At 40.5% G+C, this 22,586-nt stretch overlaps 1 protein-coding gene and 1 pseudogene across 1 annotated transcript in view; one reads left to right on the forward strand and one right to left on the reverse strand.

Annotated features, from left to right (window-relative positions):
- Positions 1-22,586, forward strand: part of SGPP2 (sphingosine-1-phosphate phosphatase 2) — a 141,473-nt gene that overhangs the window by 106,526 nt on the left and 12,361 nt on the right. The gene's annotated exons all lie outside the window — the stretch shown is intronic.
- On the reverse strand, positions 8,423-9,232 carry LOC103217937 (overexpressed in colon carcinoma 1 protein pseudogene; annotated as a pseudogene).

Consider the following 22,586-nt stretch of genomic DNA (forward strand, 5'->3'; position numbering starts at 1 on the left):
GGCCAGTCCTGTAATTTTACCTTCCAAGACACATCCTTGCTGTCCCCATCCCACATCACACCACACTGGTGGCTTCTAAGATGGAGGGAAGGAAGGGAGGAGGGCATTCTTAATTTGCTACACTGCTGCTTCGTGTTACAAAGAGGTTCTCTCCAAATATGTTCATGGACATCAATATGGAATGAAGAACTCTTGGGTTCTCTGGCATCTCTTTTTATCTGGGGCTACTGTTTGATTTCTGTAGGCTTTAATAAAAAATGATCTTGGTATTGATAGACTGGATAAAGAAAATGTGGTACATATACATCATGGAATACTATGCAGTCATGAAAAGGAATGAGATCATGTCCTTTGCAGAGACTTGGATGAAGCTGGAAGCCATCATCCTCAGCAAACTAACACAGGAACAGAAAACCTAACACCGCCCATTCTCACTCATAAATAGGAGTTGAACAATGAGAACACATGGACACAGGGAGGGGAACAACACATACCAGGGCCTGTTGGGAGGTGGGGGGTGAAGGGAGGGAACTTAGAGGATGGTCAGTAGGTGCAGCAAACCACCATGGCACACGTATACCTGCGTAACAAACCTGTACATTCTGTACATGTATCTCAGGACTTAAAGTAAAATTTTAAAAAGAATGATCTTGAGAATTTGGGTTAAAGTTAAAATGAAAGTAAGCACGAGCATGTGGAGCCACAAAATCCACCTCAATAGAAACACAGCTACAGCCTTTTCTTTTTAAAGTAAATTGTAGGGACAGTAAGCAGATATTTAGGTGAAGATAGATTAGGCCTCTCATCCAGATGCAAGGAATGGGTACCACCCTCCTTTTGGGAGCATTTGTCCCAGAAGAAGCTGGAGCAAGAAGCCGCAGCAACCATTGTCCCCAACCCCATCTGTTCTGTGAGGACCCAGGGCTTCTTTCATGCTCATAATTTTATTTCATAAAGATCTTAGACCCTGACTCAGGCTCAGGCCCAGGTACCAGTCAGGCTACAGGACCAGAGAATGGCCTAAGGTGCAATGATGAGTAATTTCTAGTAGAAGGGAACAGTTGGTTTTAGTAGTAGGATAAGGTAGAATTATGGATTAGTAGTCTTTATTCAGCAGCAACTTAATCAGCTCCTACAGGCCCCTGGGCTTGGAACTAGATCTGGGAGCTCTTGTGGTAAAGAAACCTACCCCGCCCCTCAGGTGTCCAAGTCTACTCAAGGAGACAGATGTCTACACTGCTGATTACCTGACATGATGATATAGTTAGGATGGAATAGCGGGTTGAGCCAACTATGGTAGCCTGCCCCTTCCCTGGGCCCCTCACAATCTCTAGGGAATGTCTTTTATAATGGCTGTCAACCCTAGCTACATATTCAAACCCCACAGGAAGCTTCTTAAAAAATCTCTCTGAAGATATTTGCACCCCCATGTTCAGAGAAGCCTTATTCATAATAGCCTAAAGATGAGCCCAAGTGTTCGCTGACAGAATGGATAAGCATAGTGTGACATCCAGGCCTAACTCAGAGTCATTGCGGGTTCAGTTCCAAACCATCACAATCAAGTGAATATCACAAGCAAGTCACACAATTTTTTTTGTCTCTCAGTGCATATAAAAATGTTTACACTATTCTGTTGTCTGTAAGTGTGCAATTGCATTATGTCTAAAAAAAGCAGTGTACACATAATATCTTAATTTAGAAATAATTTCTTGCTAAAAATGCTAACAATTATCTGGGCCTTCTGTGAGTCATAATGTTTTTGCTGGTGGAGGGTCTGGCTCGGTGTTGATGGCTGCTAACTGATTAGGGTGGTGATTACTCAAGGGTGGAGTGGCTGTAGCAAGTTTTGTTTTGTTTTTGTTTTTGTTTTTGTTTTTGAAACATCTCAGTCTGTCACCCAGGCTGGAGTGCAGTGGTGAGATCTTGGCTCACTGCAATGTCTGCCTTCCAGATTCAAGCAATTCTCATACCTCAGCCTCCTGAGTAGCTGGGACTACAGGCATGCGCCACCACATCTAGCTAATTTTTGTATTTTTAGTAGATACGGTGTCTCACTATATTGCCCAGGCTTGTCTCAAATTCCTGGGCTCAAGCAATCATACCACCTCAGCCTCCCAAAGTGCTGGGATTACAGGTGTCAGCCACCGTGCCCTGTTTCTTAAAACAGACAACAATGAAGTTTGTCGCATCAGTGGACTCTTCCTTTTAGGAAAGATTTCTCTGTAGAACGCCAATGCTGTTTTTTGTTTATTTTTCTCCCCTTTACATACGCCAAACCATGTGATGATATTTGATAGCCTTTTAACCGGAGTAGAACTTTCAAAATTAGAGTCAATCCTCTCAAACCCTGCAATTGCTGTATCCACTACGTTTATGTAATATTCTGTCCTTTCTTGTCATTTTAACAATGTTCACAGCATCTTCACCTGAAGTAGAGTCCATCTGAAAAGATTACTTTCTTTGTTTTTCCATAAAAAGCAACTCTTCATCCATTCAAGTTTTATCATGAGATTGCAGCAATTCAGTCACATCTTAAGGCTCCACTTCTAATTCTAGTTCTCTTGCTATTTTATTTTATTTTTTTTATTTTTTTATTTTTTTGAGACAGAGTCTCACTCTGTCACCCAGGCTGGAGTGCAATGACATAATCTCTACTCACTGCAACTTCCACCTCCCAGATTCAAGCCATTGTCTTGCCTCAGCCTCCCAAGTAGCTGGGACTACAGGCATGCACTGCCATACCCAGCTAATTTTTGTATTTTTAGTAGAAGCAGGGTTTCACCATGTTGGCCAGGCGGGTCTTGAACTCCTGACATAAACTGATCCATCCACCCTGGTCTCCCAGAGTGCTGTTTTTACAGGCATGAGCCAGTGTGCCCGGCCTCTTGCTATTTTAATCATATCTGCAGTTACTTCCTCTGCTGAAGTCATAACCCCCTCAACGTTATCCATAAGTGTTGGAATCAATATCTCCCAAACTCCTGTTAATGTTGATAGCTTGACCTCCTCCCATGAACATGAATCACAAATGTTCTTAATGGCATCTAGAATGGTGAATCCTTTCCAGAAGGTTTTCAATTTACTTTGTCCAGATCTATCAGAGGAATCACAATCTATAGTAGCTACAGCCTTACAAAATGTGTTTCTTAAAAAGTAAGAATTGAAAGTAGCAATGACTCCTTGATCCCTGGGCTGTGGAGTGGATGTTGTGTTTAGCAGGCATGAAAACAACATGAATCTTGTACATCTTGTACGTCGCCATCTTGGGTGACAAGGTGTATTGTCCATTAGCAATAATATTTTGAAAGGAATCTTTTGCTCTGAGCAGTAGGTCAAAGCAATGGGCTTAAAATATTCACTAAATTGTGCTGCGAACAGATGTGCTGTCACCCAGACTTTGTTATTTCATTTCTAGAGCACAGGCAGAGTAGATTTAGCATAATTCTTAAGGGCCCTAGAATTTTCAGAATGGTAAATGGCCATTCGTTTCACCTTAAAGTCACCAGCTGCATTAACCCCTAACAAGAGCATTAGCCCGTCCTTTGAAGTGTTGAAGCCAGACATTGACTTCTGTCTAGCTGTGCAAGTCCTAGATGGCATCTTCTTCCAATGTGATGCTGTTTTATCTACATGGAAAAGCTGTTGTTTAACATAGCCACCTTCATCAATGACCTTAGCTAGGTCTTCTGGATAACTAGCTATAGCTTCTCTATCAGAACTTGCTTCTTCACCTTGCACATTTACGTTTTGAACACGGCTTCTTTCCTCAAACCTCATGAACCAAATTCTGCTAGTGTCAAACTTCTTTTCTGCAGCTTCCTCACCTCTTGGTCATCATAGAGCTAAAGAGAGTTAAGGTTTTTCTCTGGATTAGACTTTGGCTTAAGGGAATGTTGTGACTGGTTTGATCTTCTAACCAGGCCACTCAAACTTTCTCTATAATAAGGCTGTTTAATTTTCTTATCATTCATGTATTCATTGGAGTAGCACTGTTAATTGCCTTCAAGAACTTTTCCATTCCATTCTCAATATGGCTGTTTGGCACAAGAGGCTTAGCTTTTGGCCTATCTCAGTTTTTGAAATGCCTTCCTCACTAAGCTTAATCATTTCTAGCTTTTGATTTAAAGTAAGAGATGACAGCCAGGTGCAGTGGCTCACCTGGAATCCCAGTGCTTTGAGAATCTGAGGAGAGAGGTTTGCTTGAGCCCAGGAGTTGGAGGCTGTAGTGAGCTCTGCTTGTACGACTGCACTCCAGCCTGGGTGACAGAATGAGATCCAGTCTCTAAAATAAATAATAAATAAATAAAGTGAGAGACATGTGACTCTTCTTCCATTTGAACACTGAGAGGTTATTAGGGTTATTAATTGGCCTAATTTCATATTGTTGTGTCTCAGAGCATAGGGAGGCCAGAGGAAAGCGAGAGAACACAGAGACGCAAAATGAGCTCAGGTTGTTGGAAAAGTGGCACTGGTAGACTTGCTGGATACGGTAGTACCACAAAACTTCAATTTCTAAAAAACACAGTATCTGCAAAGTGCAGTCAAGGGAAGCACAGTAAAATGAGGTGTGCCTGTCCACATATGACGGAGTATTATTCAGTCTTAAAAGGGAGGGGGATTCTGACACCTGCTACAACATGGATGAGCCTCGAAGACATTATATTAAGTGAGATAAGCCAGTCGGAAAAGGAAATCTTATATGATTCCACTTACATCAGGTACCTAGAGTAATCTAATTCATAGAGACCAAAAGTAGAATGGTGGTTGCCAGCGGCTGTTGGGGAGACAGGGAGGAATGGGGAGTTATTATTTATTGTATATAGAGTTTCAGTTTAGTAAGATGAAAGGCATTTTGAAATTGGATGATGATGATGGTTACACAACAACATAAATCCTGTTAATACCACTGGATACTTTAAAATGGTTAAGGTGGTGAATTTTATGTTATGTGTGCGTGTAGACATATTAATAGATATATGGAGGTGGGTCCTGGGCTTTGGTGTTTTTTTAAACTCCCTGGTTGATTTTAATGTGCCACCGGGGTTGAGAGTCATTGATTGGACTAATGATCTGTCTTTCATGCTAGATACGGGCATGCCCCTGAACAAAACTGGGTTGGAAGGTATAGAGAGATAATCTTTAGGCACCCCGCGTCCATATGAACCACTCTGATCGCACACAGCTTTGATGCTTAGGGCATTTAAGTACATCATTCAGGTGGCTGCCTACTTCATAGAAATGGCTCTGTCTAGGCTGGGCGCGGTGGCCCATGCCTGTAATCTCAGCACTTCGGGAGGCCAAGGCAGGTGGATCACCTGAGGTCGGGAGTTCGAGACCAGCCTGACCAACATGGAGAAACCCCATCTCTACTAAAACTACAAAAAATTAGCCAGACATGGTGGCACATGCCTATAATCCCAGCTACTTGGGAGGCTGAGGCAGGAGAATTGCTTGAACCTGGGAGGTGGGGTTTGCAGTGAGGTGAGATCACGCCATTGCACTCCAGCCTGGGCAACAAGAGTGAAACTCTGTCTCAAAAAAAAAAAAAAAAAAAAAAAAAAAAAAGAAGGAAAAAGAAAAAGAAAAGAAAAGAAAAGAAAGAAATGGCTCTCTCTGCATAAGCAGGAGAACAATTCAGGGAGAGAAATAATTTGCTTATCCCACCTCTTAAGAAGTCACTTCTTGTCAGATGTGGTTTGGTGCCCCTGTCAAGGCTTTGATGACAGGCTCCAGCTAGTCTCCTGGGCAGGCCCAAGTGAAGCATGGGGAGGCATTAAACCTGCACAGCTGTGTCATCATCCTCACCAAACCAGATCTGGCCCCACCCCAGGGAGGGCGTCCCTGTCTACCAAGATGCCCAAACAAGAAACATGGGCAACACCCTAGCTCCTCCCTTCCCACACCTCCATCAGTCAGGTAGTCACCAAGCTGAATCCGTTCTGGCTCTTAAATATGCCTCACAGCTGTTCTTACACCACTGCTAGGAAATTATTTCCAAATCTGATTATGCTATTCCATGCATGGAGGAGAGGTTTCTCTATCTCTTGCTGGACGTGAGTAATGACACCACCCCATTTGTGAGCAGCAGCCATTTGGGAATGTTTGGGGAATTGGCCTTTGAGGGAAATCATTACTGTCCATGCCAAAGCATGGAAATAAAACATGAGGGCCCCAATGACATCACGGAGTGACTGTACCACCCCTGGGGCCACCCTACCTCTGGGCTCACCACTCAAGGTAAAACACGGTTCCTTAATGCTGAAGCCAGTTTTTACTGAGGTCTTACATTTTCCCATGGTGAAAGGCATTCTACATGAAGTGATAATTTACAAGAACAGTTTTTTTGGTGTATAATTTCATGTTCTCTTGGTTTGAAGAATAAACCAATTGCATCCAGCTGAAGGAAAAGAGAGAGAGAAAGAGGGAAAGGAGGGAAGATAGAATGTCTTGGAAGGACTGGGGTAGCTCATGGAGCTCAGGAAGCTGTCAAAAAAGCAAGCCTCAGGAGGGACCAGAAGCAGAGTGGCTCTGAGGAGTGCCATCACCTTCCTTTTGGAGTGCCACCATTCATTTATCCCAGCTCCCAACAACTCTTCCCTCAGATGAAAACTCTAACATATGGAGGTGAGACTTCGGTTGCACCCAGCACTACCCTTGGACCAGTGAGCCTTGGCAGGGGGACAGGTCACAGAGCAGAAGTGCAACCTGGGAACCACCCCTGTAGGATGTGAAGGCAGTGTCCTGAGAATAGAGACTGGAAAGAGCCCAGTAAGTTCACCACAATTGAGTATGCCCCAAATCAACTGGTTACCAGATGCATTAGTCAGGAATCCTTGAATGAAAATAACAGACACCAACTCAAACTAGTTTAAGCTTACAGGGAAATGTATTGATGTTTATAACCATAGTGTAAGGAGGTCAGGAGATGCAGCTGGCATTGGGAGAGTGGGTCCCCAGGCCTTGACCTTCATCAGAAGCTTCCCTCACCACTCTTCCCCAAGCTCATCTCTGCATGGTGGATTCATACTCTGGGGCTGCCATCTTCCCTGAGATTGGAGTTCTGGGCTTCATTTTTGTTGTTGTTGTTGTTGTTGTTGTTGTTGTTTTTTCTTTTCTTTTCACTCCTTAAAGGCCTTCAGGGAGGAGAGTTTTAGGGAAGATCTCGCATTGGCCGCACCTGGATAACAAGTCTGTGGCTGCATCAAATGCTATCTCAGGAGTGCTGAGAACTGTGATGGAATCAGCCAGGTCTGGAGCCAACCTGTGCGAGCAGTGGCTCTGATTGGCAGCAAAGGTTAGGGTCGGGATTGGCATACAGGAGGCTCAGTTCTCTAAAATAAAGTGCCTCCTGGCATCAGAAGCAGGGCAGACAAAGTCCCATGATATCCTCTCTGCATCTATAGCATGGCATTTTTTCTACTCTTTCAAAGGCTCAAAATGTGGACCTAATAGTGTGTTTGTGGAGGAAGGAGGGCTAGAGCAAACCAAGAAGGCTGATTATCCTATATCTATGATGCCCTAACTATTCAGCTTACACAAAATGGATTTTAAGTCCTTTGACTAATAAAGCAATCATCCCAAATATATTAACAGTAAAACTAGCCAGAATTTTGTTGTTAGTGAATGTGTGAAATATGAATAAACAGTGAATAGTTGTTCCATTATTTTGCACCTGACCTAGCTGAAATGTTGCTCTATTTTATTGTCCCTGAATTGTTTGATCTGTGGATAATTATACAGATACTGTTTTATTTGCTTATTCATTTATTTTTTTCCTCCCAAGTTTTGCTTTAGTTTTCATTGGAGTCAGAGAATGTTGAAAAGGCTTCTCAAATACTAAATTATCTGCAGACCATATAAAACTGTGTTCTTGCCTTGGACTAGAGCATTTTTGTTGTATTTTTTCATGTTGTTTAAAAAAACTTACTTCAAACTGCCTTACTTAACATGGGGAAAAAAGCCGATTGCAATACAAATTACACCCTACCAAGCCTTACTTTCTGTTACACCCTGTTGGATGAGTTACTGAGATAAAATGATAATTTAGTTATGTTTCTGAGCATCAGTCACTATGCTATTATGCCCATTGTTTTCTCTTTACCCTGGAGAGAAGTATGTTTACCCTTTTGTAAAAATAGAGAATTATTTCTAGTTTCAAAAGTAATAAATACTCATGGTAAAACATTCACTCCCTCTTTGTTTTAATTTTTTTAAAAGACAAAATAAATCATTATTATTTAACCACCAAAGGAGAAGTTCAGATACCCATTGTTGGGATGATGTAAAGGGAAATTGAAGGCATTTTATGTGTCTGTATTAGTTGAATCAAAATTAGGCCTTAGCACAATTTCCAGCAAGAGCTTTTGTATGTATTACTAACAACAAACGTAGGCAAATTACTTTTTTTGTGTGAGTGTGCATATGGCATGCAAATTTGAGTTTATTTTTAAATATTGCAATGAAATATACATTGTTCCTAAAAAGGAAATTCTGACACTTAAATGAAATTTGAAAACCAAACAGTAAAAAACAGAGAGAGTTGTAAGAATCCATTTACCAATTTTACAGCTAAAAATTAAAGTGAAGTAGAAATAGCGAAAGATAACAGACAAATATATTATTTTAGGTCATTCATTTATAGTGCCTTATCATCTTAAGTTATAAATAGAATAAGGATTTTGTTATATAAAAACTATCAAAAAGCATCAGTGAAAAGACATGCCCTCCATGAAATGTGTTGAATGGCCACGGTGGAAATGTCAAAATGCCGCCCTGGCTAGGCAACAGCAGCCTCCATGACAGTTTGTTAACTTGTCTTTCGTAGGGGGCCACAGAAAGTTCCATAAAGTGTACTGTTTAACCAATTCCCTTCTATTACCACAACAATATGTACCCAGGGTTTTATGTATATGCTTAAGATTTGGGGAAATGCAAGAGGAAAGGGTGACTGTTTAGAATTTCCTTGGAAATGTCTGTGCACACTACAATGTCCCACGGAGCCAATTCCTTCCAAATTAATGAGCATGCTCTTGATTCTTGAGTCATGGTGTTATTTTCTTCTAATTTTTCCGAACCATCTTTGTTTGACTGGACACCATATTGACAGCTTCAGATGGCAGGCCAACATATACTCCTCCATAGTTTCTCCTCTTGTCATCTTCTGTTATGGATTCTTCTGTTACATCTTTGGCTGCTCCTGCAGGGCCTCTGCCCGGGAGTTCCCGCAGCCCATCGCGCAGTCCGCCGGCTGGGGAAGCCGCACTCCGGAGCTTGCGGCCGCGGGTCTTGGGGGCGGAGACTCAGACCGCAAATTACTTTTTTTTTTTTTTTTAGACAGAGTCTCACCCTGTCACCCAGGCTGGAGTGCAGTGGTGCGATCTCAGCTCACTGCAACCTCTGCCTCCTGGGCTCAAGCGATTCTCCTGCCTCAGCCTCCCTAGTAGCTGGAATTACAGGCACCGGCCACCATGCCTGGCTAATTTTTGTATTTTTAGTAGAGACGGGGTTTCACCATGTTGGTCAGGCTGGTCTTGAACTCCTAACCTCGTGATCCGCCCGCCTTCGACTCCCAAAGTGCTGGGATTATAGGGGTGAGCCACCGAGCCCAGTTCGCTAATTACTTTTTTAAATCTTCTTTCCCAACACTGTTCAACAACCTACAGTGGGACGCAGTGGCTCAAGCCTTTGGGCACAGTGGCCCAGCATTTTGGGAGTCAGAGTGAGACTCTGTCTCAAAAAAAAAAAAAAAAAAAAAACCAGAAACGAAAGTGGGGGTACCGTTTTCATCTCTTTTACAAGTATGGGATGAATCAGCTATTAGCTGCTGGAAGGGCTAGAAGTCTAGGATGGGAGCTGGATGACCCCTGAGTGCTGAACACAGGAGATGGACAAAGATAGAAGTTGGTCAGGCACCAGAGTAATGTGGAGGTGTCAGAGGCCCCTGCATGGCAGAGAGCCACAGTCGAAAGGGCTGGAGCAGACACTGGGTCCATCTGCCTCAGACCAGAAGCCACTCGCATCCTTTCTGCCGCAGTGGAGAAACCAGTTGGCCCCTGACACTCTGCAGCCTGGCACCTCAGAGGCTGCTTCAGCATGGTGTGTGGTCAGACCTGGAGGAGCCTACAATTAACCGACAATTAGCCTGACTGGGAGGGGAAGTGGGGACCTCCCTGTAGCTAATGGCCAGGCAGCTGAATGGGCTAGGACTCTGGCTTCAGGGATGTTCCATTGGGAAGTGGCTGGTTTATCTCAGAGGAGCCAGAAGTGCCATTTAAATCCTAGCATGCTCAGCTGGGAGCTCGATAAAGGCTTAAAGTCTGAGTGGTACTGAGAATTCATCCACTTTTCCCAAATAAATAAAAAGTGGCCACATTTAGGGGCAGCACGGATTTGAGAGCCAACACTACTGCACGTTGTATTCCAGTTTCTACTTAAGACTAAGGGGTTGATGAAATCTTCCATAGGAGCCAGGCTCCATTTGCTTCTTTCTTTTATTAGGTACTTGCCTTTGGGATTATATAGTGTGTTACAGGTACTTTCATTGAAGGGTGAAGTTTTTCCATACCTTGTAATTGTATGCCTCTCTTAATGCAAAAAGCACTGTCTTCAAAATTTGTGAAGTCACCTTTTGTAAAACGAATCTGAACTTCCCATTTATTTGCATCACTTTGTAATTAAATGATAAGAATAGGTAATATACTCTATTTTAGCTGAAAGGCCAAGGAAGGATGTTTACATCATTGTTTTAAAAAATTGTTTCAGCCAGGCACAGTGGCTCACGCCTGTAATCCCAACACTTTGGGAGGCCAAGACCTCCCAAAATCACCTGAGGTCAGGAGTTTGAGACCAGCCTGACCAACATGGTAAAACCCTGTCTCTACTAAAAATGCAAAAATTAGCCAGGCATGGTAGCAGGTGCCTGTAGTCCCAGCTACTCGGAGGATGAGGCATGAGAATTGCTTGAACCCAGGAGGCAGAGGTTGCAGTGAGCCGAGATCGCGCCACTGCACTCCTGCCTAGGGAATAGAGAGAGACTCTGTCTCCAAAGAAAATAAAAATAAAAAATAAAATAGAACAAAAAATTGTTTCTTTGGCCCCTTGGGAAAATATAAATGCAAATTTCTGCCAGCAAGATCATTGTTACGACGTTTAGGAAAATATTGGCATGTGCTTGCACTTTATTTTTATTTGTAAGCCTCTAAGTTATTGTTAGTCTGTCCCAATAGTGGAATAAACAGAAAGAGAAATGAAATGATTTACTATAATTCCTTAGCTAACCACTGAAACCTGAGAATAAAGCCTTATTTCTAAATCAAGTTATAAGATAAAATGTCAACCTAGTTCAATAAAGAATTCACCTTCTTCAAAAGGCAAATGAACTCCTTAGAAAAGAAGAATCTTAAGTATTTAATGACAGCACAGCAGCTCAAAGCCATGAAGGCAGAAACAAATCCAATGTGTCAGGGAACTGTGTGCCTCAGCCAGGAAGCCTCCTGTCTTCTTCATGCTGTTTCCAAAACGATTTGGAAAAATTAGGAAATATGAGTGACTATGTATATAAATGTAAAATAGAAAAAGCCCTTTCTAAGCATGATATTAAATGTGTAATCCACAAAAGAAAAGAGTAGAAGAGTTGACTACATAATTTTTAAAGAAATCTCTGCCTATAAAAAAATTGAAAGTCATCTTGAAAACCATAAACGTAACAGGTGATAGACAAAGGATTAATACAGTGAATCAGTAAACAAAAGTCCAGCATAACAATGGATAAGAACAGATAATTCCTAAAAGAAGAAATAAAAATGCCCAATAAATATAAGGAAACAATTCCATATGTATGTATAGAGATATGAAGGAAAAAAATAAATACAAATAAAAGTGAGATACCATTTTTAAATTTTTGCCTGTGAGATTGGTTTTTAAAAAAAAGAATAACAGTCAAGGTTGATGAGGGCCTGTGAGTAAAGGGAGATTGTCATTAAGGGACATTTAAATGCAATATGTATCAAAAGTAGTAAAATGTGTCATGCATACCTCTTGACCCAGGACTTTTTCTAAGAACTTGTCCTAAAGAATAATGGAACAAATACATACAGACACTTAAATGAAGTTACAGTGTTATTTAAAATAGTACAACATTGCAAACGATCTAACGTACAACAGTAAGGATTTATCCAATTAAATGAATGGTATATCAAGATATGGAATGATATTCAGCTATCTAATATTATGTAATTTTTGTTGATGTAGCAGCTTTATTCCTATTCTCTAAAACCTAGAAACAACCTGATGTCCTTCTACTGGTAAAAGGATAAACAAACTATGGTACATCCATTCAATAGCTACTACTCAGCAGTCATAAAGACTGAACTGTTGCATGCAACATGTTGATGGTTCCCCTATGAATTATTCTAAATGAAGAAGCCAACTCAAATGGCTAAATACTATTTACTTTCTGTGACCTCTGGGAAAGGCAAAGCCATAGTGATGGGGAGACCAGGGGTTGCCAGGAATTGGGGTGGTAGGAGGGCTTGGTCCTTCCTCCTACATGAAGGAGTTTTGGGGGGTATTATGCAACTGATTGCTGTAGTTTTGACCTGACTCTGAGCATTTGTTGAAACTCATTGAATTGTAAACCAAAAAGAGTAACTTTTAGTGTATGTAAATTTAAAAATTAAATTGCACTCCTACATATGAGAGAAAGGGAGAGGAAGAGAGAGAGATCTCTTGTAGAGAAATTTAAAAAAAACTCTAAAGAGACTCTAATTTAAAATTTGTGCTACATAGAAATCTGTTATATCATTGAGTGAAAAAAACCAAGGTGATCCTCTCTGTTGCATTTTATACAGTGTTCCATAAAGCAGCAGTCCCGGGAGATTCTCTGATGAGGAAAAAAGGGATTCCTTAAGCAGTTTATGCCAAGTCCTCTGCCCCTCCTCAATGCAATTGTATATAAAGTTTCCTTGTTTTAATTCATAAAGAAAAGAGGCTTAATTGCCTCACAGTTCTGCAGGTTGTACAGGAAGCATAGTGGCTTCTGCTTCCAGGGAGGCCTCAGGAAACTTACAGTCATGGTGGGAGAGGAGGGGAAAGCAGGCACGTCTTACATGGCCAGAGCAGGACTAAGGAAGAGAGTGGGGAGGGGTCACACACTTTTAAATGATCAGATCTCGTGAGAACTCCTACCACTAGAACAGCACCAAGGGGATGGTGCTAAACCATTCATGAAGGATCCACCCCCATGATCCAGTTACCTCCTACCAGGTCCCACCTCCAGTACTGGGGATTACAATTTAACATGAGATTTGGGCAGAAACACAGATCCAAATCATATCATTCTGCCCTTGGTCACTCCCAAATCTCATGTCCCTCTCACATTTCAAAATATAATCATGACTTCCCAACAGTCCCCCAAAGTCTTAACTTATTCCAGCATTAACTCACAAGTTCAGAGTCCCAAGTCCCATCTAAGATAAGGCAAGTCCCTTCCATCTAGGAGCCTGTAAAGTAAAAAACAAGTTAGTTACTTCCAAGAAACAATGGGATTGGGTAAATACTTCCATTCAAAAAGGGAGAAATTGACCAAAAGAAAGGGGCCACAGGCTGGCCCCATGTGAGTGCAAAACCCATCAGGGCAGCCATTAAATCTTGAAGCTCCAAAATAATTATAAAAGTTCCTAAATACGTTCACATCAAAGAAACTGGTTTAGCATTGTTAAATGCTGTTTATTAGAGGAGAAAATAGAATCTATTCTAGGTATTTTAAGCAAAATGGAATTTTATACAGGGAATGTGGTGCTTACAAAGCGTTGGAGGAGCTTGGGGAGCACAAAGATCATTGCTATGCTCAGTGTCCGGCACCACTACCAGATCTCCGTCTTCTGCCTCCCACTTCTCAGCGCTCACCAACCAGATGGCCAGAAACTAGGCTGAACTCAGCCGCTGTAGCTGCCTTGGTTGCCTCTAGAAAACGGAGAGCAGTGACTAGACACTGGAATCCTTAGTCCTGCTGTTGGAGCTCACGTTTCTGAGGCTTTGCCAGATCACAGAAACAGCAGGAGGAAGATGGCTTCCACCTCTGTACTACCTTCTAGATTCTGCAAGAAGGCATCAAACTGGTAGAACCTAATTTCCAAGAGAGCCATTTTTATCTTTCCAACATCTTCAGTTCAGCTAGGAGGTAGGAATGGATACCTAACAGGGTGCCAGTTGATCACATCCATTTCGCTTTGGGACCCCTTTTTCCGGTGTCATCTAGTTTCTTCTCAGCTTACTATGGGAAACCATGCTTAGGATAATTTCCTAGGAGTGGGCTTCCTAGGAAAAAATTACAGTTTACCAACAGAAAAGACAAGAATGTGAATTTCCTGATGTTTGGTTATTTTAATGTTAAACACAAATGTTTCTAGTTCAGCAGATAAAATGACATTTAAGAGATTTTCATTCCAAAATCTCTTAGGTCATATAGGTTGAGTATCCCTTATCTGAAATGCTTGAAACTAGGAGTGTTTTCGATTTGGGGTTTTTTCAGATTTTTGAATATTGGCATGTACCAACTGAGATATCTGGGGGATGGAACCCAAGTCTAAATATGAAATTCATTTATGTTTCATATACACCTTATACATATAACCTAAAGGTAATTTTATGCAATATTTTTAATCACATGTGCAACTCATCACATGAAGTCAGGTATAGAATTTTTTCATGTGATGTCATGTCAGTATTCAAAACGTGTTGGATTTTGGGCATTTCAAATTTTGAATTTTCAAATTTGGGATGCTGAACCTATATTGCATAAATATCAGTTTATTAACAATCAGAGCAAGCTGTTGTATAAGCATATGGCTGGTTATATTCATGTCTGTTCATCACAGTAGGTTGCGAGTCCTTTGAAGATAAGAATCTTCTTTTATTCACCTTTGTATACATTCTCCCCCAGCACACAGTTCCCAGCAGAACACCTGGCAGTGGTGCACAGTAAATGTCGAGTGGATTGCAGTGGTTATTATCTGTCATCTGTCGATAAATCTATTTTTTCTCCCTTATTTTTCTGTACTTTATTGAGTCAGATTTGACAAGATTCATCCATTTGTCTGAATTTAACTTGGGAGCCCAGGCCAGATCATACATTTATTATTTTTTCAACATAATTTTGTTTAGCTTATAAACCTTTTTTTTTTTTTTTTTTTTTTTTTTGAGACAGAGTCTTGCTCTGTCATCCAGGCTGGAGCGCAGTGGCATGATCTCGGCTCACTGTAACCTCCGCCTCCTGGGTTCAAGCGATCCTCCTGCCTCAGCCTCCCAAGTAGCTGGGACTACAGTGCCCACCATCACGCCCAGCTAATTATTTGTATTTCTAGTAGAGACGGGGTTTCACTATGTTGGCCAGGCTGGTCTCGAACTCCTGATCTTGTGATCCGCCCGCCTCAGCCTCCCAAAGTGCTGGGATTACAGGCGTGAGTCACCACATCTGGCCAGCTTATAAACTTTGACTTGTAAAAAATGTAATAGAGTGTCTTGGAAGAGCAAATACCATCCAAGCATGGATGTCCACTTTTGTGTTTCCAAAACTCTGAGTTAACTGTGGCAAGTGCAGAGCTGTGTAAGAAACGACCATGAAGTGGTGTGTCACCGGCATGAGGCTTTGGGGCTGTTTGAGGCACCAGTTCTTAGGACAGAGGGAAGACAGCTGGCAAGAGTATCTCAAGACATGCTGCTTTATGCTTTGCACACTTCATTTAATAAATGGAAGGATGATATAACCAGGGAAGGAAAAGAAAGTTCTACAGTTCCTAATGGAATTTAGAATTTCATAGAGGCCTGGTACCTAGGTCTTTATCTGGATATAGGTATGTAAGTAGTGCCTAGAGATTAAGAATAGACTTTTAGAGCCTTATTTGTATAGGACAAGAGATGTGCAGTCCCCACTTTTTTGGTTCAAAATAAGGAAAATATTGTATGTATTTATTTATTTATTTATTTTTGAGATGGAGTCTCACTCTGTCACCCAAGCTGGAGTGCAATGGCGCTATCTCAGCTCACTGCAACCTCTGCCTCCTGGGTGCAAGTGATTCTCATGCCTCAGCCTCCCGAGTAGCTAGGATTACAGGCATGCACCATCACGCCCAGCTAATTTTTGTATTTTTAGTAGAGACTGGTGGCCAGGCTGGTCTTGAACTCCTGACCTCAAGTGATCTGCCCGCCTCAGCCTCCCAAAGTGCTGGGATTACAGGAGTGAGCCACTGTGCCTGGGCAAGAAAAACAATTTAAAACTTTATGAATTTTTGTTAACCTGTGGTGTGCATAGAGAAAAGTAAATAAATTGTAAATGTGCAGCTCAGTTAATTTCCAATAAAGTAAACACACACCTAAGTAACCACCACCCATGTTAGGAAATACAGCATTATTGGTACCTAACAAGTTCTCTCATACCCTCTACTGTGCATCTCCCCAAAGGTACCTGCTCCCCAAATCTCTGACACCATAGATTAGTTGGACTTCATATAAATGTAATCATACAGTATGCTTTCTTCTGTATCAGGTTTCTTTTATTCCCTGTTCTATTTGTGAAATTCGCCATGTGGCTGTATGTAGCTCTCATTCATTAACTTTTGTTGTTGTGTAGCATCTAATTCATAACCGTACCACACTTCATCCCTTCCGATATTGATGCATATTTGGATTGTTTCCATTTTGAGGCTACTATAAATGACGCTACCCCAAACTTTCTTTTATATGCCTTTTAGAAGAAATATGTACATTTTCCTCTGGAGTATGAATGTAGAAGTAAAATTACTGGGTCCTGACGCATGCATATGTTCAGCGTTAGTATGTTCCATTGTGTTTTCCAAAGAATTAGAACAACTGGCATTCTCACCAGTAGTGTCTAAGATTTCCAGTTCTCCACATCCTTATTTGCACTTGCGAATATCCTCTTATTTTCCCCATTCTGGTGAGTGCATCTTTGTATCTCATGTGGTTTCAATTTCTCCCAGTAATGACATTTAGCTTCATTTTGTTTGTTTCATTGGCCATTTAGGCACCCTTCTTTGTGGGGTGATGATTTGTCTTTTCCCTTTTCTTTAATTGGATTGCTTATCTTTCACTTACTGATTTATTGGTGAGTTGTTGGTCAGATACATGTATTCCAAACTTCTTTTTCTTTTTCTTTTGAGACAAGATCTCACTCTGTCATGCAGGCTCACTGCAGCCTTGACCTCCCAGGTTCAAGCAATCCTCCCACCTCAGGGTCCTGAGTAGCTGGGACCACAGGCATTTGCCACCATGCCTGGCTAATTTTTGTTATTACTCAGAGATGAGGTCTCGCTATGTCGCCTAGGCTGGAGCTTTTCCTACTCCGTAGCTTGCTTTTTCACCCTATTGGCATCTTGTGGTGAACAGAAGTTCTTCATTTTAATGTAGTCCAGTTCATCGGTATTTACCTTATGGTTACAACTTTTGTGTCCTGTGTAAGATATTTTTTGACTACTAAAAGGTCATAAAGATACTCTGTTATTATATTTGTGGGTTTTATTATTTTTCTTATTTGTATCTATAATCTACATTGAATTGATCTGTGATTCTTTTTAGTTCTACATGAATACCCAATTTACTCAGCACCATTTATTGAAAGGGTTACCCGTTATCCTTTTACAGAAACATCGGCTTTGTCAAAAGTCAAGTGACTGTACTCTATACATACTGTCATTCCCTGTTATCCTCATTGTATGCATTCCAAGACCCTCAAAGGATGTCTGAAACTGCAGGTAGTACCAAACCCTATAAATACTATGTTAATTCCTATACATGTGCACCTGTGATAAAGCTTAATTTATAAATTAGGGCCAGTAAGAGATTAACAGCAACCACCAATAATAACATAGAACAATTATAACGACATGCTGTAATAAAAGTTATGCGAATGTGGTCTCTCTCTCAAAATATCTTACTGTACTGTATTCACCTATTTTTGGACTACAGTTAATCATGGGTAACTGAAACCACTGAAGACAAGATCATGGACTGTACTCAGTACTCTTCCCATCAGTCTGTTTGTCTATCCTCATGCCAGTGCCACTGTCATTATTTACTGAAGTTTTGTTATAAGTCTTGATATCAGGTAGTGACAGTCTCCCAACTTTGTTCTTCAAAATTATCTTCAGTATTCTTGTATTCTCATATAAATTTTGGAATCAGCTTTTCATTTTCTCCAATGCTGGACTTTGTATTGGGATTAAGTTAAATCTATAGATTAATGTGAGAGAGCTGGTATCTTTTAATATTGACTATTCCAATACGTGGGCACGGTACATGCCTCTATTTAGGTCTGTAATTTATCTTATTAATGCTGTCATTTTCTGTATAGAGGTCTTGCAGATCATATATTAGATGTATCTCTAAGCATTTGATCTGCTAAGTGCCATTCTAAGTGCTTTACATATATTAACTACCTCATAGGGTAGTCAGCAGAAAACTAAGGAGGCACTATTATTATCCCATTTTTACAGATGAGACATAGAGAAGTTAAGTATACTGACCAAGGTCATGTAACTGTTAAAAGGCTGAACTGAGATTTTAAGTTAAGCAGGCTGACTTCAGAACACATGCTTTGAATTACTAACATGTTCATGAATGCATTTAATTGCAAGCAATGAAAATATATTTAATATCTATCAATCTGATCTCGTTAAATAAAGCATGGTATGTCCAAAGAGTGGAATATTATAAAGGCCTTAAAATATAGTTTTCCCTTGGTATAGGTGGGAGACTGGTTCCAGAACTCTCCATGGTTATGAAAATCCACAGATGTTCAGTTCCCTTATGTAAAATGTCATAGTATTTGCATATAATCAATGCCTATCCTCCTATACATTTTAAATCAACTCTAGATTATTTACAGTTTCTAATATGTAAATTCAGTGTAAATAGTTGTTATGCTTTATCGTTTAGGAAATCATGACAAGAAAATAGTCTGTACATGTTTCTGTGCAGATACCACCATCCATTTTTTCTTTCAAATATTTTTGATCCAAGATTGGTTGAATCCAGATGCAGAACCCATGGATATGGAGGGTCGACTATAATATAGCTCTGTTATTTTGGAAAGGTGCCTGTGACATATTATTACAAGTTACAGAACAGCTTGTACAGTAGGGTGCCACTGTTGTAAAATTGTGAGCATGTATGAGCATTAGTTATGGACACGGGGCTCTGAAATGCATTTTTAATAGAGGGTCTAACTTGTTATTATAAAATAATAAAGCTATTTTTATTTAATGGACAGAGAGTATTCTTATTCTCCTCCTAAGTATATTTCTTAGTAAGTAATAGCTAATGAAAAATAAAAGCACATAATAGCAATTGAATGACTGAACAAGTAATTATTTAAGCTCTATTATTATTTACATGAGGATTTCCTGGAAGAGAGGAAAGATTTTAAGACTTTATTGTGATGAAAAATAGCTCTACTTTTTCCACTGGTACTTGCATTTATTATGATTTCTTTCTTTGCTCTTTGTCTTTTCTTTCTTTTTTTAAAATAGAACAATGCTTAATGTGAACTTTGACAAACAAGTACATGGGTTTCAAAGAGCTTATGTTTTTCATGTTCTTTTTCCTTTTTTTTTTTTTTGAAACAGGGTCTCATTCTGTTGCCCAGGCTGGAGTGCAGTGGCACAATCTTGGCTCACTGCAACCTCCTTCTCCCAGGTTCAAGTGGTTCTCCTGCCTCAGCCTCCCAAGTAGTTGGGATTACAGACATGTGCCACCACACCCGGCTAATTTTTGTATTTTTCATAGAGAAGGGGTTTCACCATGTTGGCCATGCTGGTCTCGAACTCCTGGCCTGAAGTGATCTGCCCGCCTCGGCCTCCCAAAGTGCTGGGATTACAGGTGTGAGCTAACACACCTGGCCTTCAAAGCGCTTATGTCTTTTGTCTGTTGTTGTTTAAGAATCAATTTTAGGCCGGGCGCGGTGGCTCAAGCCTGTAATCCCAGCACTTTGGGAGGCCGAGACGGGCGGATCACGAGGTCAGGAGATCAAGACCATCCTGGCTAACCCGGTGAAACCCCGTCTCTACTAAAAAATACAAAAATCTAGCCGGGCGAGGTGGCGGGCGCCTGTAGTCCCAGCTACTCGGGAGGCTGAGGCAGGAGAATGGCGTGAACCCGGGAGGCGGAGCTTGCAGTGAGCTGAGATCCGGCCACTGCACTCCAGCCTGGGCGACAGAGCGAAACTCCGCCTCAAAAAAAAAAAAAAAAAAAAAAAAAAATATCAATTTTAAAACTCTCAAACCATTGATTTGCAAGATTTCTCTTAATCATTACAACCCTACCTCCCAAATACAATTGAAAAAGGGAACTGTGTTCTCAAAAGAATTAATATCTATCCTTCCTTTCTCTGTGGTGGCGGTTTCCAAATGAGAAATTCCACCTTAAAAGCGTTTAGAACTGAGCCCGGCCAAGTAGCCTGTCAAGAGAAATAGCAGATTCCAGCCCATCACAAAAGGGCAAGTGGATTGTTTATCCATCACAGCCATAAAACTGCCTAAGAACTGGTCTGTTACCAAAATCTGTCCTGTTGGTGAATTGATGAACACTGATTGGATACAGCGGATGTTGAAGAACAAAGTAGCTGGCTTGCAGTTATGCTCTGAAAATTAGCTAAAGGTCTGGAACATCATTTTAATCTCAAAACACTGCTGAGGTCTGTGTTTACGTATGTCTGTGGGAATGTTCCTTAAAACATGCCCACTTGGGAAAGGAAATAAACATGTCATGTATCATATGTTTAAATGCATACAGGGTTTCCAGTAAGTGCTATGCTTTATTTGATTTCTTAAAGCCCTGACACCTGCATAAGATTAATTCATGTGCATAAGCCTATGGCATAGTTGGATTTCCACACCATAATACTGAGTACTCACCACATTTCTGAAAGCAAAGGGTCACCCAAGCACCACAACCTTGTACTTCATTACATCTTGGATGGCACTTCCCCATTGTAATAAAATTAAACGGTGTAACCTTCTGCTCACTTGAAACATACTTAATAACAAGGATGTCACAATCTCTGTAAGTGAGATTGTCCAGCCTCATCAAAAAGAGAACATGGCCATATTTGACTTCACTGGAACAATCTGCAAAAAACAACTAACATTTAAAAAATCTCCAGTAATCTCTAGTTCCTAGTATGTGGAAGGGATATAAAGTATTTCCCCAGGGAGCTTTGCTTTTGCACAGGACCAGGACTCAACAGCTCAAGCAACATGTCCCAAGGTCAGTGACAAAGGGCTGGGATAGATTTACTTTCCTCTGTATGAGAGCACCCATGTCTCCAGGTCTACAAAGAATTTCCAGATTTTTCTCTTGTGCCTATTTGCGCTTATGTATATCGGAATATCACTCTAGGACTTTCAAAGACTGTAAGAGCTCTAATATAATTCAGATGTTTTTATTCTTTTACACATGTTGCAAAAAAAAAGAAAAAAAAAAAGAGCATGCCAGAAGCTCTGATGTGCCCCCTTTAGCATGAAGAGTTCACATTGACCTTTGTGATTTAATGAGGTGAATCCTCTGACCAGCAACCTCAGTGTCACCTGGGAGTTTGTCAGAAATGCAGACTCTCAGGCCCCTCCCAGACCTACTGAATTAGACCTGCATTTTAACAAACTTCCCGGGAGATCTGAATGCAATATATAGTTTGAAAAGCACTGAAACATTCTTGATACACATCCCAGCAAATATGGTGACAATGTCAATTAAATTTCCACCTGCATGGGCCTGCTTAACAATTATATTGCATCCAACATAACTCTTTTCTGTTCTCTTACTGCTCAGGGGCCCCTCTGCCCACCCAGATTTGAGCAACATCGCTTGAATGTTTGACAATGCCTTTGTGTCTTCTAGCAGATTGCCCTTCCCTAGGCTTGTCATTCTCGCAAGCTGCTTAGCAGTTGTCAAATATGATGTTATAACCTGCCTAGGGGCTTGATCTAATGTCACAATCCTATTGACCTGCCAAATCCTGTGATTCATTATAAGTAGAATGGTTCATATTCATGTGAATTATAGGTGGGGAAATTTCGTCTGTTTCATGAAGACCTCTGTTTGGACGTGTTAGATTCTGTGAAGTCAAGACAAGCAAGTGATTATATCCTAAATCATGCTTGATATGAAATAAAGTTTAGAAATATATAGTATACTCAAATACATTTCCAGTTAACACTGATATTATACAAAGTATACAAATTATACTGTTATACTATTATATTATCACATCGAGAAACAGAATACCTGCCTTACTTACCTTTTAGCAAACCAGTACCATTTAAAGAGAACGTACAGAGGAAAGCAAAAGTAAATTATGATTGTTTTTACATACAATATCCATATTCAATCATCTAACATAATTTTCTTTATAAATATTTAGTCATATAAATAAACATTGAAATAATTATGTACTTGCTAAGGTATAATTTTTAAATGGTAAAATAATAACTCCCTTCCAAAAATGAAATGAATATGTGTCAAAGATTTTATTAAATTCATTAATTAATGAAAGTACCAGTAAGATTTAATGAAGG

This window comes from Chlorocebus sabaeus, chromosome 10, assembly GCF_047675955.1.
Source record: "Chlorocebus sabaeus isolate Y175 chromosome 10, mChlSab1.0.hap1, whole genome shotgun sequence".
In the NCBI taxonomy this organism is placed as follows: Eukaryota; Metazoa; Chordata; class Mammalia; order Primates; family Cercopithecidae; genus Chlorocebus; species Chlorocebus sabaeus.